Here is a 19482-nt window from a genome sequence, read left to right as displayed (position 1 = left end):
CATTTTTGTGATATGTAGGGATTTATTTAAGTTTGCACAGTTGGCCGTGCAGTCTAACGCACGGCTTTCTGGGTGGGAAGGAGCGCCGGTCCCCGGCACAAGTCTGCCTGGCGGACCTGTATCGAGGTCCAGTGAGCCGGCCAGTCTGTGGATGGTTTTTAGGCGGTTTTCCACGTGCCTCGGCAAATGCGGGCTGGTTGCCCTTAATCCGCCTCAGTTACACTATGTCGCCGATTGCTGCGCACACAAGTTCTCCATGTACGTGTACACCACCATTACTCTACCACGCAAACATAGGGGCTACACTTGTATGGTGTGAGAAGTTCCCTGGGGGGTCCACCGGGGGCCGAACTGCACAATAACCCTGGATTTGGTGTGGGGCTGCAGAGGGGTTAAGTGGACTGCGTTAGTCGTCGTGGGGTTGCGGACTACTGTGGCTGCTGCAGGGATGGAGCCTCTCCATTGTTTCTAGGTCCCCAGTTAACATAACATAACATAAAATGGATTTATTTATAACATTTCTCACCTTGGATTCTAGTATACACCAGCTTCTGCCATTTCAACCTCTCTTTTAATCCAGCTGTTCAGTTTTACTATACAAATGTACTGTTTGATGCAATACGACCTGACACTGAAATACTGCAAAAACTTCTACTAACACATTGTTTGTATAGTTGCTGACATTATTACACAAAATATGTTTTTGAAAATAACAATGATAGTAATAAAAGTAAAACTCAGAACCCAGTTTTTCAAAAAATCTTGTTATAATAATATTATGCAAACATTATGTAAGAAAATCTTTTATTTATGTATTCACATAGGGTAAATTTGGACAACGGATTGTTTTCCACAAGGCATCTTTCTTAGAAATCACTGCATTATTTTTCATTATATACCCTTTTTGTTATTTTACTGATTGCAGTTTCGGCACAAGTAGTCACATAAATACCGACAAAATCATAAATATGAACAATAGTTTTTAATACAGGCCATTATTTTTGAAAGCATTAACATTTATTTTCTAACTCTTATACTTACTCTTTGTCGCTGGCTCACTAGTATGTGAAGTGTGATTTACAAACTTGTTTATTACATTTCCCACACAGTATGTTTCTTTTATTGTTGCTTTCTGGATGCAGTGTGCACATTTAGTAGATTTCCCTATTGTCACTGATTGTGACGCAGTTTATACATCTTCAGAGTTCTGGATGCTCCTAACGATTCTTAGAGAATTTTCTGTTCTTGGAAAATTCTTTCTTGATGCAATGTGTTCTGCTTCCTATGACTTTCCATGTTTCTCCAAGAATATTTTATCCCTGAATATTAGACTCCTCTATTACTTCATTTTGAAGCACTGTACAAAATAGTACTTGAGATGAACTTTTTATATCATTTATTCTGCTGGTACATACCAGACAACTCCAGGGGTGGGCCTACTCTTGGTGGTATTCGAAGCTGATAGGTGGCCATTTTGTGCTGGCAGGTATAGCTACCGTGCTGTATTCCCATTTTCAGAAAAATGAATGTACACTGTTTAGTACCTGCTGTGGACTGTCATCATTGTCACTGTCAGACTTGCCTTCAGATGCTTTACTTCCAGGTTCCTAAGTTTGGAAATTGAATGTCATTTAATGATCTAATTGTCAAGGTGTCATAATACAAACTGACAAGAAACAAAGAGTCATAATTGAGAAGTGCTAAACAATTTCTTGGAAAAAGCAAGAAACAAGCACATTGTTGTAAGTGCAGAAGCTTTATTTATGCTCGGAGTAAGTTGAAACAATAAAAATCTTTATCACCATAAAGTATAATGGAAAACAAAAAACTGACATTATAGTAAAAATGTTAGTATTAGGTCATTATAATCGGAATATTACATATCTCACTTAAAGTTTGTGAGCAAACTACTCAAAATATTTTAAAATATTTTTATATGTGTACTGTTTGTGCATTTCTAGACAAATGCACCATATTTCATGAAGTTGTGTTGGTATTTAAATAATTGTTGTTGTTGTTGTGGTCTTCAGTCCTGCGACTGGTTTGATGCAGCTCTCCATGCTACTCTATCCTGTGCAAGCTTCTTCATCTCCCAGTATTTACTGCAACCTACGTCCTTCTGAATCTGCTTAGAGTATTCATCTCTTGGTCTCCCTCTATGATTTTTACCCTCCACACTGCCCTCAAATGCTAACTTTGTGATCCCTTGATGCCTCAGAACATGTCCTACCAACCGGTCCCTTCTTCTTGTCAAGTTGTGCCACATACTCCTCTTCTCCCCCATTCTATTCAATACCTCCTCATTAGTTATGTGATCTACCCATCTAATCTTCAGCATTCTTCTGTAGCACCACATTTCGAAAGCTTCAATTCTCTTCTTGTCCAAACTATTTATCGTTCATGTTTCACTTCCATACATGGCTACACTCCATAAAAATACTTTCAGAAACGACTTCCTGACACTTAAATCTATACTCGATGTTAACAAATTTCTCTTCTTGAGAAACGCTTTCCTTGCCATTGCCAGTCTAAATTTTATATCCTCTCTACTTCGACCATCATCAGTTATTTTGCTCCCCAAATAGCAAAAGTCCTTTACTACTTTAAGTGTCTCTTTTCCTAATCTAATTCCCTCAGCATCGCCAGACTTAATTCGACTACATTCCATTATCCTCGTTTTGCTTTTGTTGATGTTCATCTTATATCCTCCCTTCAAGGCACTATCCATTCCGTTCAACTGCTCTTCCAAGTCCTCTGCTGTCTCTGACAGAATTACAATGTCATCGGCGAACCTCAAAGTTTTTATTTCTTCTCCGTGCATTTTAATACCTACTCCGTACTTTTCTTTTGTTTCCTTTACTGCTTGCTCAATATACAGATTGAATAACATGAGGGAGAGGCTACAACCCTGTCTCACCCCCTTCCCAACCACTGCTTCCCTTTCATGTCCCTCGACTCTTATATCCGCCATCTGGTTTCTGTACAAATCGTAAATAGCCTTTCGCTCCCTGTATTTTACCCCTGCCACCTTCAGAATTTGAAAGAGAGTATTCCAGTCAACATTGTCAAAAGCTTTCTCTAAGTCTACAAATGCTAGAAACGTAGGTTTGCCTTTCCTTAATCTAGCTTGTAAGATAAGTCGTAAGGTCATTATTGCCTCATGTGTTCCAATATTTCTACGGAATCCAAACTGATCTTCCCCAAAGTTGGCTTCTACTAGTTTTTCCACTCGTCTGTAAAGAATTTGCGTTAGTATTTTGCAGCTGTGGCTTATTAAACTGATTGTTCGGTAATTTTCACATCTGTCAACACCTGCTTTCTTTGGGATTGGAATTATTATATTTTTCTTGAAGTCTGGGGGTATTTCGCCTGCCTCATACATCTTGCTCACCAGATGGTAGAGTTTTGTCAGGACTGGCTCTCCCGAGGCTGTAAGTAGTTCTAATGGAATGTTGTCTACTCCCGGGGCCTTGTTTCGACTCAGGTCTTTCAGTGTTCTGTCAAACTCTTCACGCAGTATCGTATCTCCCATTTCGTCTTCATCTAAATTCTCTTCCATTTCCAGAATATTGTCCTCAAGTACATCGCCCTTGTATAAACCCTCTATATACTCCTTCCACCTTTCTGCCTTCCCTTCTTTGCTTAGAACTGGGTTGCCATCTGAGCTCTTGATATTCATACAAGTCGTTCTCTTCTCTCCAAAGGTCTCTTTAATTTTCCTGTAGGCAGTATCTATCTTACCCCTAGTGAGATAAGCCTCTACATTCTTACATTTGTCCTCTTGCCATCCCTGCTTAGCCATTTTGCACTTCCTGTCGATCTCATTTTTGAGACGTTTGTATTCCTTTTTGCCTGCTTCATTTACTGCATTTTTATATTTTCTCCTTTCATCAATTAAATTCAATATTTCTTCTGTTACCCAAGGATTTCTACTAGCCCTCGTCTTTTTACCTACTTGATCCTCTGCTGCCTTCAATACTTCATCCCTCAGAGCTACCCATTCTTCTTCTACTGTATTTCTTTCCCCCATTCCTGTCAATTGTTCCCTTATGCTCTCCCTGAAACTCTGTACAACCTCTGGTTTAATCAGTTTGTCCAGATCCCATCTCCTTAAATTCCCACCTTTTTGCAGTTTCTTCAGTTTTAATCTACAGCTCATAGCCAACAGATTGTGGTCAGAGTCCACATCTGCCCCTGGAAATGCCTTACAATTTAATACCTGGTTCCTAAATCTTTGTCTTACCATTATATAATCTATCTGATACCTTCTAGTATTTCCAGGATTCTTCCATGTGTACAACCTTCTTTTATGATTCTTGAACCAAGTGTTAGCTATGATTAAGTTATGCTCTGTGCAAGATTCTACCAGACGACTTCCTCTTTCATTTCTTTCCCCCAATCCATATTCATCTATTATGTTTCCTTCTCTCCCTTTTCCTACTCTCGAATTCCAGTCACCCGTGACTATTAAATTTTCGTCTCCATTGACTACCTGAATAATTTCTTTTATCTCATCATACATTTCATCAATTTCTTCATCATCTGCAGAGCTAGTTGGCATATAAACTTGTACTATTATAGTAGGTATGGGCTTCATGTCTATCTTGGCCACAATAATGCGTTCACTATGCTGTTTGTAGTAGCTTACCCACACTCCAATTTTTTTATTCATTATTAAACCCACTCCTGCATTACCCCTATTTCATTTCGTATTTATAACCCTGTATTCGCCTGACCAAAAGTCTTGTTCCTCCTGCCACTGAACTTCATTAATTCCCACTATATCTAACTTTAACCTATCCATTTCCCTTTTTAAGTTTTCTAACCTACCTGCCCGATTAAGGGACCTGACATTCCACGCTCCGATCCACAGAACGCCAGTTTTCTTTCTCCTGATAATGACATCCTCTTGAGTAGTCCCCGCCCGGAGATCCGAATGGGGGACTATTTTACCTCCGGAATATTTTACCCAAGATGACGCCATCATTATTTAACCATACAGTAAAGCTGCATGCCCTCGGGAAAAATTACGGCTGTAGTTTCCCCTTGCTTTCAGCCGTTCGCAGTACCAGCACAGCAAGGCCATTTTGGTTAGTGTTACAAGGCCAGATCAGTCAATCATCCAGACTGTTGCCCCTGCAACTACTGAAAAGGCTGCTGCCCCTCTTCAGGAACCACATGTTTGTCTGCCTCTCAACAGATACCCTTCCGTTGTGGTTGCACCTACGGTATGGCCATCTGTATCACTGATGCACGAAAGCCTTCCCACCAATGGCAAGGTCCATGGTTCATGGGGGGGGGGGGATTTAAATAATGAGAAATTTAATTTATAACTATTTCAGGTCACATAGACTCAAACAGAACACCTGGGTTAATCTATAGTTTCCAATGCTTCTGTTTATAACCTTTCAAACCTATTTTAATTTATTGCTCCTGTGTTAATACAAAAATCATTGCTTAGTTTTTTTGCTGCTTCTAAATGATCCCTACTGTCCCTTCAATATTTTCTGAAGCATTGTTTATTATTGTATTCATTTTGATATGTCTGCTTCAGGTTCCTAAGGGTGAATGCCATCTTCTCTATCTCTTGTGTTAACCATGTATTTGACTTTTTATTGACTTTAATTCCTTTGAATGTAAATGCGAAATAGTTTCAATATTTATCATAATGAAAAAGTTTAATATTTCTTGTCTGCAGTATCATTTTGTTCTCTGTCCTAGTGTAACCATATCAGTATATTATTAAAAGTCCTTGTATTGTTATCATTAGAAAGACTTCTCTTTACACATTTTGCACTGACTACATTTATTAATGTTCCTATTCTTTATTACCGTTTTTATAACTGTATGTTCAGCAAAGCCAGTATCTGTCACATCAGTGTTATAGTAACTGTCTTGTGTTTTGATGAACATATGATCAAGTGTTGTTTTGAGCCCATGATTATATCTGGCAATTTCCCACAAGTTGATTATGTGTTGTTCATCCTGCACAGGTTTAACAACTGTAACTTTTTCCCAATGCTTTGACAAAATTAATATTAAAGTCACCAAGCACTATTGTCAATTTAACTTACTTCTTAATACATTTACAAGATCTATATAACATAAGAATAAGGAAATGTCATTTGTGGGCCCTGTAGATTTATGATAGTTTGGCATTCTTTCAATTCATATACACAACATTTAAAATCTTTTCCTGTACATTTTATCTTAATAAGTTTTAATTTTTTAGATTTAGTGCAACTCGTAATACAGATGCTTAACCTTTCATGTTTATTAACTTTCCTGCAAAATCTACTCATTAGGTCAAAGTCTGTTAGCTTTTCTACGCAAATCTGTGTGCCTTGTAGCCAGTCCTTGTAAGAACATTGCACAGGAACACCCCTAAGACTGTAATTTAAAATGACTTCCAGCTGCCGGCCGGAGTGGCCGAGCGGTTCTAGGCAATACAGTCTGGAACCGCGCGACCGCTACACAGCTCACATAGTTTTCTGCCTAGTCCTAGGAGATTTTGACATAGCAGTTTAAGGATTGACACCTATGTTTGGTGAGTTGCTCACCATGGTGTCCTCTTCAGGCTACATGGTAGGAAAAAAATCTTTGAAGTATGATGGTAATTTCACTCTTCTTATGACTGTCAGTCAATAACTTGCTTCTGCTGGACTGGCTATTAATGCTGTACTGTATTGGTGTTGCTGCTGATGATAGCTCTGCTCACAATCAGGGTGACTCTGCTGCTGCTGATTATTCTGCTATTGCTGCTGATAATGACAGAACTTCTGTGGTTACTCGTAGTTGCTGTTGTTCCTCTGCTGATAGTGACATAGTCTCTGCTGCTGGTGTTTGTTGTGTTTTTACTGTTACTAGTAGTGACGGTGACTATGCTGCTGCCACTGATTATGGCGAGTCTACTGTTACAGACGACTCTTGTGATGGTATAAGTGGGATTGATGTCCCTTGCGCTACAAATGACACTTTAGCGAGTTTAAGTATTTCCTTTTGCCTTCATGTGCCGATCGTGTCTTGGGGTTCTCTTTTCCTACAGTTTATCTCTACAAATGTCATATTCAAGCAACCTCTACAGATTTTCTCGAATATCCTGTTTTCTGTAACAGTTTCAACGTCTATGCATGAGTTTTCCATTAGGCCTTTATCGTGACTCCGTTCAATACTGACAATGCAGAATGCACTTGACACATTCTTTTGGTCGTTTCCTTCAGGGTTCTAGTTGCATGCCACGATCCATTGCGATAAACATCATTCGTACCTCCAATTTTGATGCAATTTGTAACCTCCCCACAAAATATTGAATAACTAATAATAATGATATGAATATGATTCTAATTTTAGTGTAACCTCAGAACAAAATTGGTTCCCATTTATAATCTCCGTACAGAAATGTATTCACTTTTAATGCACCCACAAAATTCTTTTCTCATTTAATGTAAGCTCGAAACAGAAAAATTCCTAAACCTCGTAATAAAAAATAAATTCAGTAACCTGGTAAATTTTGAACGACAGCAGTGCTGCGTCATGGCCCTGTAGGATCATTCTGAATAAAAATAGGAAAAATTCTTACCTCAATAGAATTGCCGAATATATCTGCTCTTACAATAAATTTTTCTGGCACAGCTCTGTGCAATGCTGACCGATAGATTTGTCATTTATGAAAGGAAGCAACTGATTTTTCTTTTGCAAAAATCGGAATAGTCATGGATTGGAGAAATTAGTAAATTCTTTAAATTGAAATGAATGCTTGTAAAAAAATTACTTTATATGACAAAGATTATTATTAGGACATTTTTAAAAAATTTACACGGGAGTTCAGATAACATTACTAGATATGTGCGAGACTGCTTTTTACCTTATACAATAATACTCAGGTTCCGGCATCGCTGCAACGCGACTGGCCCAGCCAACACGATGCACTATTCCAGACCAGAGCAGACTGCACACTAGTGCAGACTAGCAACAACTTACTGCTACAGCTACACAGTTCCTACTGCAGTCAACACTGCTCTCTGGTGAGCGATTCTCTTATACCTTGCATATGGTGGGCAGCGCATGAGCAATACATCGAAATTACAGCTGCTCGGACCTCTTACATAATCCTCCACTGGGGGGGGGGGGGGGGGGGGGCAAAAATTTGGCAGCGATGGTGAGTCAATTGGACTTGCCATGAGCAACAAATTTTTCTTAATTAACTAAGTTTACAGTCACAGAGTATATATATATATATATATATATATATATATATATATAAGTGCAGAACATGAAATAAAATAGAGTGCACATGCTCTGAGTACAGAACATATCAAGAAATCACAGAATGTATACGCAATGAGTACAAAACATATTAACAAATGACATAAAGTGCACACGGACTGTATATATTTCGACCATTTTACAAGAACTAGTATATGCAATGAGTCTAAAACATGTTAACAAATGACATAAAGTGCACACGCACTGTATATACTTCTACCATTTTACATGAACTAGTATACACAATGAGTACAAAACATATTAACAAATGACATAAAGTGCACATGCACTGTATATATTTTTTACCATTTTACAAGAACTAGGATAGGAAAGGGAAGGATTGCATCATGGTTGTAGCACAGTAGGTTGCACGTAGCTGCACTGAAAGTCCATATCTTTCTACAGAAGCACAACACCAAGTGAGACAATCTGAAGTTCCCTTCCCTGAAGCATTAATCAGTGTAGCCAAGACACTGAAATGTCGTATTAATATTCAATGTTATCATTTTGGTAGTACATTAGGTACACCAAACAGTGGGACCATAATAACATCTCCATTGCTCAAGGTGGTGGACAGCATGATGTGTCAACACCACACTCTTGCAGAATCCATACTCTTTCACCAACGTAGAATTAGTGCAAAAACCAAGTATAGTGCTCCATGATCATGAGGATGGACAGGACAAACGGATATTGCAGTAATTTCTGGTAATTAGGTCAGAAGGTGAAGGACATTAAGTCTTATACTAGTCATCATTGAGAATTACACTAGTCTATCAACCGATTGGAGTAATTGTTTGCACTCATTGCCTAGCTACTAAACATTTCTGTACAATGTACGAAGTATTACAGAATATTATTCATAAGTCATCTGATTACAGTGAACATTGGCACTCATTGGCTAGTTACAAACTATTTTTATGCATTATTCAAAAGCGATCATTCAAAGCAAGAGTTAATTTATGGCATACCATTTACATAATTCATCTAGTTATAGTAATCATTGGCACTCATTGGCCAGTTACAAACCATCAGAAGTTAATTCATCTAGTTATAGTAATCATTGGCACTCATTGGCCAGTTACAAACCATCAGAAGTCATCATTCAAAACAGGAGCTAATGAGTGTAGCATCAAGATACTGGTATTCATATATAATAGCATGTAAGTGACATAAGACAAATTTAAAATATAAGAAACAGTGGCATTCATTGGTCAGTTACTAATCATGTAGCAAGTATTGAATATTACAAAACATTTTTCATCATTCAAGTGACATACGACATATTTAAAATAATTATTGGCACTCATTGGCCAGTTACGAAGTATTCAAAACGTTTTATAAAACATTATTCAGTATTATTCAGAAGTCATCATTCAAAATGAGAGTTAATTATTGGCATAGCATTTATAGAGTATAACAAAAATATTATTTACAGAAATTAATGGCATAGCATTTATACATTGTTACAAAACATCATTCAGTATTACTCAGAACTCATCATTCAAGTGACATAAGGCATATTTAAAATGTAACACACTGTAACTATTACTCAAGGTCTGTGGTTAGAAAACATCATTCAGTATTACTCAGAACTCTCTTAAACTGGTAGCATTATTTGGGACTGGTAATACATTTTTTGTGCTAGCAATGCATTGTGTTGGGATCGATAATTAGTTGCTGGGGCATGAAAATATTTGCTTTTGACTTATTGCTCCAAATAAGGATTAGTAACGTCATTCGTCATGAGTCAGCTGTAGCAAGGTTATGAAACAAGTAGAGTATATGTGACCACATTCATGAATGACACACACAAATGGGTAAAAAAAATTCAAGTACTAGAACAGGTTTAATGACTAACTGCTTATAGCACATTAATTTCATGAATAGCTTCTCCTAGAAAAAAATACAAAATGGATTATTGAGCTGAAAGAAGAAATGCATATTATGCTGAAAAGTAGTGAACTTCGAATTAACAGGTAATGAAACGTGTACTCATTACATATGTACTCTAGCCGTCCTTTCCAAAACATTCAGGCATTATACAATGCGACATAAGACATACTGTCAAAACGAACTGCAACAAATACTTAAATAACTACATAGCATCTCTTAACTAATAGTAAATATATAAACTTCATCATTATTCTCATCTGCAAGGAAAAACTTCATTATTCATATTACCATAACTTCATTACTATCATCACCTGCAAAGAAAAACTTCATTATTCATATTAGCATATTCTTCATATAACTATTCATCACCACTCATTATCATCTACAAAAAAGACACTTCATTATTCATTATTCATATTACCATTTACTTCATACAACTATTCATAGTATAGAGTTTCTTATTTCTAGCATATTTCATCACTAAAACTAAGACGTGTAGTTCTGTCTGACAGCTTGCATGAATCGCCTCGTATTCTGAAAGAAAAAATTAGCTAAGACTGCTATCACACGATGTGTATAGTATATTCTTGTTAATGCTTGTTAATTCTGATCCATTTACTCTTCATGACGAGGTATTGCATCTTCTTTCGTTCATTCCGAAGGTGAAATTCCCATATCATAGTAATCCACTGTGATTTGTTAAATTTATTTCTTTTACACATTATTGCTTTCTGAAAATGATGAATAAGGATTAATATCTTGCATTTAAATCATATACCCATTAAATAAAAACTGGTTTCTAGTGATATAATTAAGCATACAGCATAGCATGACAGAAAACGTATTATGTCAAAAACATAGACAGTGTTCAGGTGCAAAAAGGTACACACAGTCTCATAATGCAGTAGCCAACAGTGTAGAATAGTCAAGATATTGAGATATCATAAGGAAAAATTTTAAAAGTCAACTGGTGTTTGTTATATCTTAAAGATTTCGAAGTGCATACAAACAAATCAGGAAAACAATCATACATACACGAAAAATGGAAAATGTGCACGGTCTGATATATAACGACAAGAAAAGCGACCTGCTAACCTTACCTTGCCGGGCACTTGCCAAGAAAAAATATGATAATCATCAGTAAGTAATCATATAAATATAATTGCTTAAGTGGTCATAATATGTGTAAGTTTATCTGGAAAAATGTGCACAGTCTGATGTGTAACGACAAGAAAAGCGAACTGCTAACCTTACCTTGCCGGGCACTTGCCAAGAAAAAATATGATAATCATCAGTAAGTAGTCACATAAATATAATTGCATCATTGGTCATATAAAAATCTGAAAATGGCATTACAGTGTGATAAATCATAAAGTATGTTCATTCAATAAAGGGTTTAATATTGGACACATGGTGATTGCCTTTACTTTTTCTGGTTCTCAGAGTTTCGACGTGTACTACATTGGGGTGAGGAATGCTGCGAATTCTATATGGACCTGCGTATAGAAGCTCAAATTTACTACATCTACTCTTTCCTCTGGATAAATAATGTGTGCGTACTAATATCTTCTGTCCAATGTGAAAGTCACAGCGTGTACAAACCTGTTTTTGCTGTCTTCTCCGGCGCTCTGCGGCACGTTTGATGTTGTTCAGCGCAATGTCAATTATTTCATGGTGTCGCAGTCGACGAGATGTAGGAAAGGATACTAATTCTTTAATTTTGTTTGGTGGTTCTACATTTTTCATTATAACAGTCGGAGATAGCATAGTAGATTCATTTGGTATCGAGTTAATTACATCCTGGAATGACACTATGTGTTTGTCCCAATCAATATGTTTTTTATGGCAGTATGCTCTACATAGTTTACCAATTTCTTTCATTAGACGTTCACAAGGGTTCGAAGAAGCGTGATACTTGGATATATAAATCGGAGAAACGTTTCTTGTTCGTAACATACGTGTCCATATAGCAGATCGAAACTGTGATCCATTGTCGGAAATTACTTTCAATACATGCCCTACATGGAATAAAAAATGTTTTACAAATGCATTCGAAACAAATTTAGCAGTAGCTTTGCGTAACGGAGTGAAGGTAACAAATTTTGAAGTGAGTTCAACAGCGACAAAGATGTAGCAAAAACCTCTATTAGTTCTGGGAATCGGACCAAAAATGTCTACAGCGGCCATGTGTCTCAATTTAACAGGTACAATGGGATGTAATGGAGGAATATGTGAAGTCGTATCTGACTTAGCTTTCTGGCAGATTTTACATGACGCTAAAACTCGTCGAATACGTTTCTCCATGTTGGCAAAATAACAGTTCTGTCTCAGTATAAGAAAACATTTTCTAGCTCCGTAATGTGCGTAACTTAAATGAGTATACCAAATTAATTTGTTAACAAGCTCGTCAGGAATGCATAGTAACCAATTGTTACTGTCAGGGTGAGAGCGACGAAACAGAATATTATTGCGTACAGTGTAATGGTTTCTAATGGTAACATTATTCCTATCTTGCCAAAGGTGTTTAACTTCTTTTCATACGTTGTCTTTACTCTACTCCTGTGCTATGTCTCGTAATGACGACGAAATGAAATTTTCAGATGCAACTTGTTGAATGCCAGGAAGTTTCATATCAGCGCACACTCCGCTGCAGAGTGAAAATCTCATTCTGGAAACATCCCCCAGGCTGTGGCTAAGCCATGTCTCCGCAATATCCTTTCTTTCAGGAGTGCTAGTTCTGCAAGGTTCGCAGGAGAGCTTCTGTAAAGTTTGGAAGGTAGGAGACGAGGTACTGGCAGAAGTAAAGCTGTGAGTACCGGGCGTGAGTCGTGCTTCGGTAGCTCAGTTGGTAGAGCACTTGCCCGCGAAAGGCAAAGGTCCCGAGTTCGAGTCTCGGTCGGGCACACAGTTTTAATCTGCCAGGAAGTTTCATATCAGCGCACACTCCGCTCCAGAGTGAAAATCTCATTCTGGGAACTTGTTGAATGTACGTGACGCTGAAATTTGCTTGGCAGAAGTTGGTTGCGAAGTACTGCTGATTGTTGCTGAGAGAACGGGATAGTGCGTTTGCTACAATATTTTGTGTACCGGGAATGTGAACAATTGTAAAATTAAATTCCCGTAAATAAAGTTTCCATCTGCTTAACCTGTCGTGTGTAAATTTTGCGGAAAGTAAAAACTGTATAGCTCTATGATCTGTGTAAACGGTAGCGTGTCTTCCATAAAGAAACTGCCTAAATCTCGTAAATGCCCATACATAATGTTTCAAGTTCTGTAACAGAATAATTACGTCCAGCAGGTGTCAGAATGCGACTCGCAAAGGCGATGTTTTTAATTACTGTACAACCATCTTCTTCAATTTCCTGAAAAATGTGTACGCCTGCAGCAGTGTTAGAACTGTCGGTGGCAATGGAAAAAATTCTAGTAAGATCTGGATGTGATAAAAGTGGTACATTCAACAAAGCTTGTTTCAGATTGACAAATTCAGAATGTGCTTGGCTATCCCAGGACCAAATAGTGTTTTTACCTGTCAATTGACATAATCTAGGGGTGTCTAAAGCAGAGTGATGAATAAATTTACGAAAAAAGTTAATTAAACCCAAAAATCTGCGTAGTTGTTTCTTTGTCGTAGGAACAGTAATGTTACGTAAAGCTTGAAGATTTTCCGGGTCAGGCGCAATGCCTTCTGCTGAAATTACATGTCCAAGAAATTTTATAGAAGTTTTGCCAAAGTGCAATTTACTGAGATTAACTGTGAGTCCTTGCGCACGAAAAGTTCGTAACAGTTGTTCAAGAATCAGATTGTGTTCAGACCGGTTAGCTTCAGCAATAAGAATGTCGTCTACGTACGTTGTGATTCTGTCTTTTAATTCAGTCAGAAGTATAGTATTCAATCCGCGAATAAATGCTGCTGAAGAAATAGTTAAACCGAACGGTAATTTACAAAATTGATAACAGCCACCAAAACAGAGAAAAGCCGTGTACTTTCTGCAGTGCGTATGGAGCTGAATCTGCCAAAATCCCGATTTCAAATCTAATGTGGAATACATAGCAGTACCATGAAATTTGTGTAGAAATTCTTCTAGTGTTTGAGGGCGATCTGTTTCATTAACAATAATGTCATTGATGTGGCGCGAATCAAGTACGAGACGAAGTGAACCATCCTTTTTCTTAACAATATGGAGTGGGTTTATGTACGGACTAACTGCCAGTTCAATAATTCCTTGGTCAAGCATAGCTTGCAATTCATTCTTAACTTGTTCTCTGTGAATATAAGGAATGGGATAATATTTGGCTTTAAATGTATTGGCTGTTTAACTTGAAATTCATACATAAATCCGGACATAGTACCAGGGACGTTGTCAAAAACTGAAGCTTGCTGTAAAAGAATTTTGTGTAGTTGAGTACGTTCGTCGTCTGTATTTCCATTGCTCTGTTTAACTTTATCAGAAATCATCTGTATAATGTCATAGTCGGCTTCGTCTGGAGTATTATAGTTGTGTACGTACGTATCTGTGAACAATGTGGAATGACAGTCTATGTTACGTGATGCGGAAATGACCTCTGTACGATTAATTGTTTGTTCTTCTGCAGATAAAGAGTGCTGAAATTCTAAAGCCAGTTGTACATTTTCATCCTTTAACATTAAATAGGAGTTTTGAAAGTCAATAATTGCGTCGTGTTGTACCAGAAAAATTAGTACCTAAAATAACGTCTGTTGTCAATAAGGGAACAATCCAAAAATTTGAGTGAAACGTATGACCTGCAATACAAAACGATAAGTGTGTCTGTAATTTTACATCTACTCCTTTACCAGATACTGCTCCTTTTACTTTAGTTTTGCCTAATTGTAACGTAGAATAGGTATTCTTTTTGTTACATTCGTTGAAAGTTTCCTCATTTATAACTGACATAGGTGATCCAGAATCGATTACTGCTGAAAATTTGAATGATCCAATCTTTACTTCAATGACAGGGTGGGAAATGGTTTTTCGAATAACTGGTTTTTCCTGCAAAAGAGTATCTCGGATGTCGTCAAAAGTAATAACATTTTCATGAACAAGATTCTGCGTGTCAAAAGTATTGCTTGCGTTGCTGGAAGATGCAACCTGTACTGTATCTAGTCAAATTCTATCTGACGTGCTATTATTTGCGGGAGGATGCTGTGGCATTTCCACTATTTGTACTGTTCTGTTATTTCGTCCTGACGTATTACGTTCGGGATGATATCTACTGTCTGGTTCATTCATGATAATTTGTTGTTGCGGATGATTCTGCTGCTGGTAAGACCGACTGTTATTAAACGTACGCTGAAAATTGTGCTCATTACGTCTGTCATGATAGTCATTTCTATACGGTGCATTGCGATATGAGTTGAAATGGTGTGTTTTCTGTACGTAGTTATTTCCTTGTCGCTGTGCGTTACTACACTCCTGGAAATTGAAATAAGAACACCGTGAATTCATTGTCCCAGGAAGGGGAAACTTTATTGACACATTCCTGGGGTCAGATACATCACATGATCACACTGACAGAACCACAGGCACATAGACACAGGCAACAGAGCATGCACAATGTCGGCACTAGTACAGTGTATATCCAACTTTCGCAGCAATGCAGGCTGCTATTCTCCCATGGAGACGATCGTAGAGATGCTGGACGTAGTCCTGTAGAACGGCTTGCCATGCCATTTCCACCTGGCGCCTCAGTTGGACCAGCGTTCGTGGTGGACGTGCAGACCGCGTGAGACGACGCTTCATCCAGTCCCAAACATGCTCAATGGGGGACAGATCCGGAGATCTTGCTGGCCAGGGTAGTTGACTTACACCTTCTAGAGCACGTTGGGTGGCACGGGATACATGCGGACGTGCATTGTCCTGTTGGAACAGCAGGTTCCCTTGCCGGTCTAGGAATGGTAGAACGATGGGTTCGATGACGGTTTGGATGTACCGTGCACTATTCAGTGTCCCCTCGACGATCACCAGTGGTGTACGGCCAGTGTAGGACATCGCTCCCCACACCATGATGCCGGGTGTTGGCCCTGTGTGCCTCGGTCGTATGCAGTCCTGATTGTGGCGCTCACCTGCACGGCGCCAAACACGCATACGACCATCATTGACACCAAGGCAGAAGCGACTCTCATCGCTGAAGACGACACGTCTCCATTCGTCCCTCCATTCACGCCTGTCGCGACACCACTGGAGGCGGGCTGCACGATGTTGGGGCGTGCGCGGAAGACGGCCTAACGGTGTGCGGGACCGTAGCCCAGCTTCATGGAGACGGTTGCGAATGGTCCTCGCCGATACCCCAGGAGCAACAGTGTCCCTAATTTGCTGGGAAGTGGCGGTGCGGTCCCCTACGGCACTGCGTAGGATCCTACGGTCTTGGCGTGCATCCGTGCGTCGCTGCGGTCCGGTCCCAGGTCGACGGGAACGTGCACCTTCCGCCGACCACTGGCGACAACATCGATGTACTGTGGAGACCTCACGCCCCACGTGTTGAGCAATTCGGCGGTACGTCCACCCGGCCTCCCGCATGCCCACTATACGCCCTCGCTCAAAGTCCGTCAACTGCACATACGGTTCACGTCCACGCTGTCGCGGCATGCTACCAGTGTTAAAGACTGCGATGGAGCTCCGTATGCCACGGCAAACTGGCTGACACTGACGGCGGCGGTGCACAAATGCTGCGCAGCTAGCGCCATTCGACGGCCAACACCGCGGTTCCTGGTGTGTCCGCTGTGCCGTGCGTGTGATCATTGCTTGTACAGCCCTCTCGCAGTGTCCGGAGCAAGTATGGTGGGTCTGACACACCGGTGTCAATGTGTTCTTTTTTCCATTTCCAGGAGTGTATTTGGTGGAGCCGACGCTATACGTGTAGGCAGCGAAACATTATAGCTTGGTTGACCTTGCAGACTACATTGTTGGTTAGGTATGCTAACGGGCTGGTTTTGTTGTTGTTGTGGGGAAAACCCTCTATTTTTACCAAAATGCGTTTGCTGTTCCTGATAATTTTACACACACTGATGATTAAATTTTTTGTTTGGTACTAAAGTTCTCGTGGTTGTCATTTCGGGAGTGTCTAATGAAAACTGTCACTTTCGGTAAAACTCGTCATATCAGATTTCTTTACTCATTCTTAATTCTAGATAGACCGATAATTGAAGAGCTGTTTTGATAGATATAAAGGATAGTAGAAGAGAAGGCAGCAGTCCAGAAAACTAAAGAGGAAGTAGCACTACTACACTCGGGGCCCTGTGCACGCTATGGCACATATTCACCGAAGTGTAATGAATCCCCTGAGGTCTATTACACGCTACAAATAAAGTTTAGTTTCTGCGTTACAGGCAATGCCGGTAAAAATTCAAAAGCAAATTGTTGTATCCAGTCCAATTCTAGTTTCTGCATTACAGGCCAAGCTGATGAAAATACATAAGCAAATTGTCGTATCCAGTCCAAAGCGTGAATCTGTGTTCTGTCATTATTTAGCACTTTAAATTTCCTGGCAGATAGAAAGTATTTGTAATAAAAATTATCGTTTCTGAATGTCTGAGCAGGTTCAGGATTGTATGATAATCTGTTTGTCTGTGACTGTTCGGAATCTAACTCACATACTCTCTGTAAATTACTTAAATTATACTGGCTGTGTGAGTCTGGCAAATGTTCGGAAAGTGGCGTATGCTGTGATGTGTTAAAGGCTGAAATATTTTTCATCTCTGTCACTTCTTGCTGTAAAGTTGACAATTTTCTACGTAATGTATTATTGGACGAACCTATCTCACTGATCGTCTGCTGTAAATTTTGGAATTCGGGAGTTTGATTAAACGAAACTGGTGAAGTATCGTCTGATTTGGTGTCATTATTACTTTCGATACCGTCAATACGACTGGCCAATTCATTATATTTTTCAATCAGTGCTTTTACCTGATCATCGTTTTTAGTATCGCAAGCATTAATTTGTTTGTGTACTTCACGTGTGGTTTTGTTCAATTTATTAACGTCTGCTTTGATGGCATCCGGATCCTGTAATAGTTCCAACTTTTCAAGTCTGTTTGTCATTGTCTGAAAGTCTAATGTGTGTGTGTCTGTTTTTGTTTTAAGATCGGAGATTTCATCATGCAATTCGGTGTTCAACTGTTTGATAGTATTAATTTCGTCTGATACTGTAGCAATATTGTTGTCTACGTATGTTTTTGCTTTCGTAAACAATTTACGCTTATCTTCCTGTCTCTGTGCAGTAATTGTTTCCATGACTTGTTGCTTTACTTTATTCTGTTCCTGTATAAATTTACGATAACGTGTTTCACTGTTTTGTAGGTGGTGATTAAAACGTTCGTCAATTTGGCTGTTCTGTTGGTCAAATTTCGCGTCTTCTTTTGCATCCAGTGTGCGTGAAAGTTCTGCTGACATTAAATTAAACTCGTCACGTAACTGTGTTGCGTTTTCAGAGCATTGTTTAGCGACTGCACTAATTTCATCTCTAAGTAATTTCGTTGTAGCTGCTTGCGTATTCCTTAATTCTTGAGCCACAGATCTAATTTCTCCACTACTGCTCCTAGCACAAGCCTTAATTTCCTCACGTAATTGTTCTTTAGTATCGTGACATTGCACGGCAACGGCTGTAATCTGTTCACTTGTTTGTTCTGTTCATTTAGGTTGTCGTGTTTTTCATTCAACTGTTTAAGATTTTCATTCAACTGTTTGGAATTGTTATCTTGTTTTTCATTATGTTCATTAATTTGTTGTTTGAGATTTTCATTAAGTTGTAGCATTAATGCTATAACTCGATCCATGCCAAAATTAGCTACTGTATTCTCTGTGCTGTGTGATGATGTATCTGTATGTGCATTTGTCACGTTTTGTGTAACCATTAGGTCATTCTCTGATTCACAAAAAGGTTTGCCAGCCGCATGTGCACTGTTGGTCACTACACCGGAATCAAATAAATCTGACGTGTTTTGTGAATATTGTTCACCTTCGTTAGAAACAAATATCTGTTCACTACGTAAATTTTGCAAATTAGGCGTGTCAAACTGGGCAGCGTTCATTGTATCAGAACGTGCTGCGTCATCAATTGTCGTTAAATTAACAGAGGACACAATTGAATTTGTTTGCTCATCATTAGCATTAAAATCATTATTAGTGGTCGGTACGCACTGATTGTCTGTAAATGGAGGATTATCGCTATCACACTGAGTGTTGCAAGTATTATCGGTCAAATTAATTGAGTCAGCTTTTTCACTCATTACACATCGCGATGTACTGTTACCAATTTTTCGCGGCATTTTTTACAAATCAAAGTTAAGCACAAAAAGAAACAAAG

This window comes from Schistocerca serialis, chromosome 5 (assembly GCF_023864345.2).
Source record: "Schistocerca serialis cubense isolate TAMUIC-IGC-003099 chromosome 5, iqSchSeri2.2, whole genome shotgun sequence".
Taxonomy (NCBI): domain Eukaryota; kingdom Metazoa; phylum Arthropoda; class Insecta; order Orthoptera; family Acrididae; genus Schistocerca; species Schistocerca serialis.
This window is presented reverse-complemented; position numbering follows the sequence as displayed.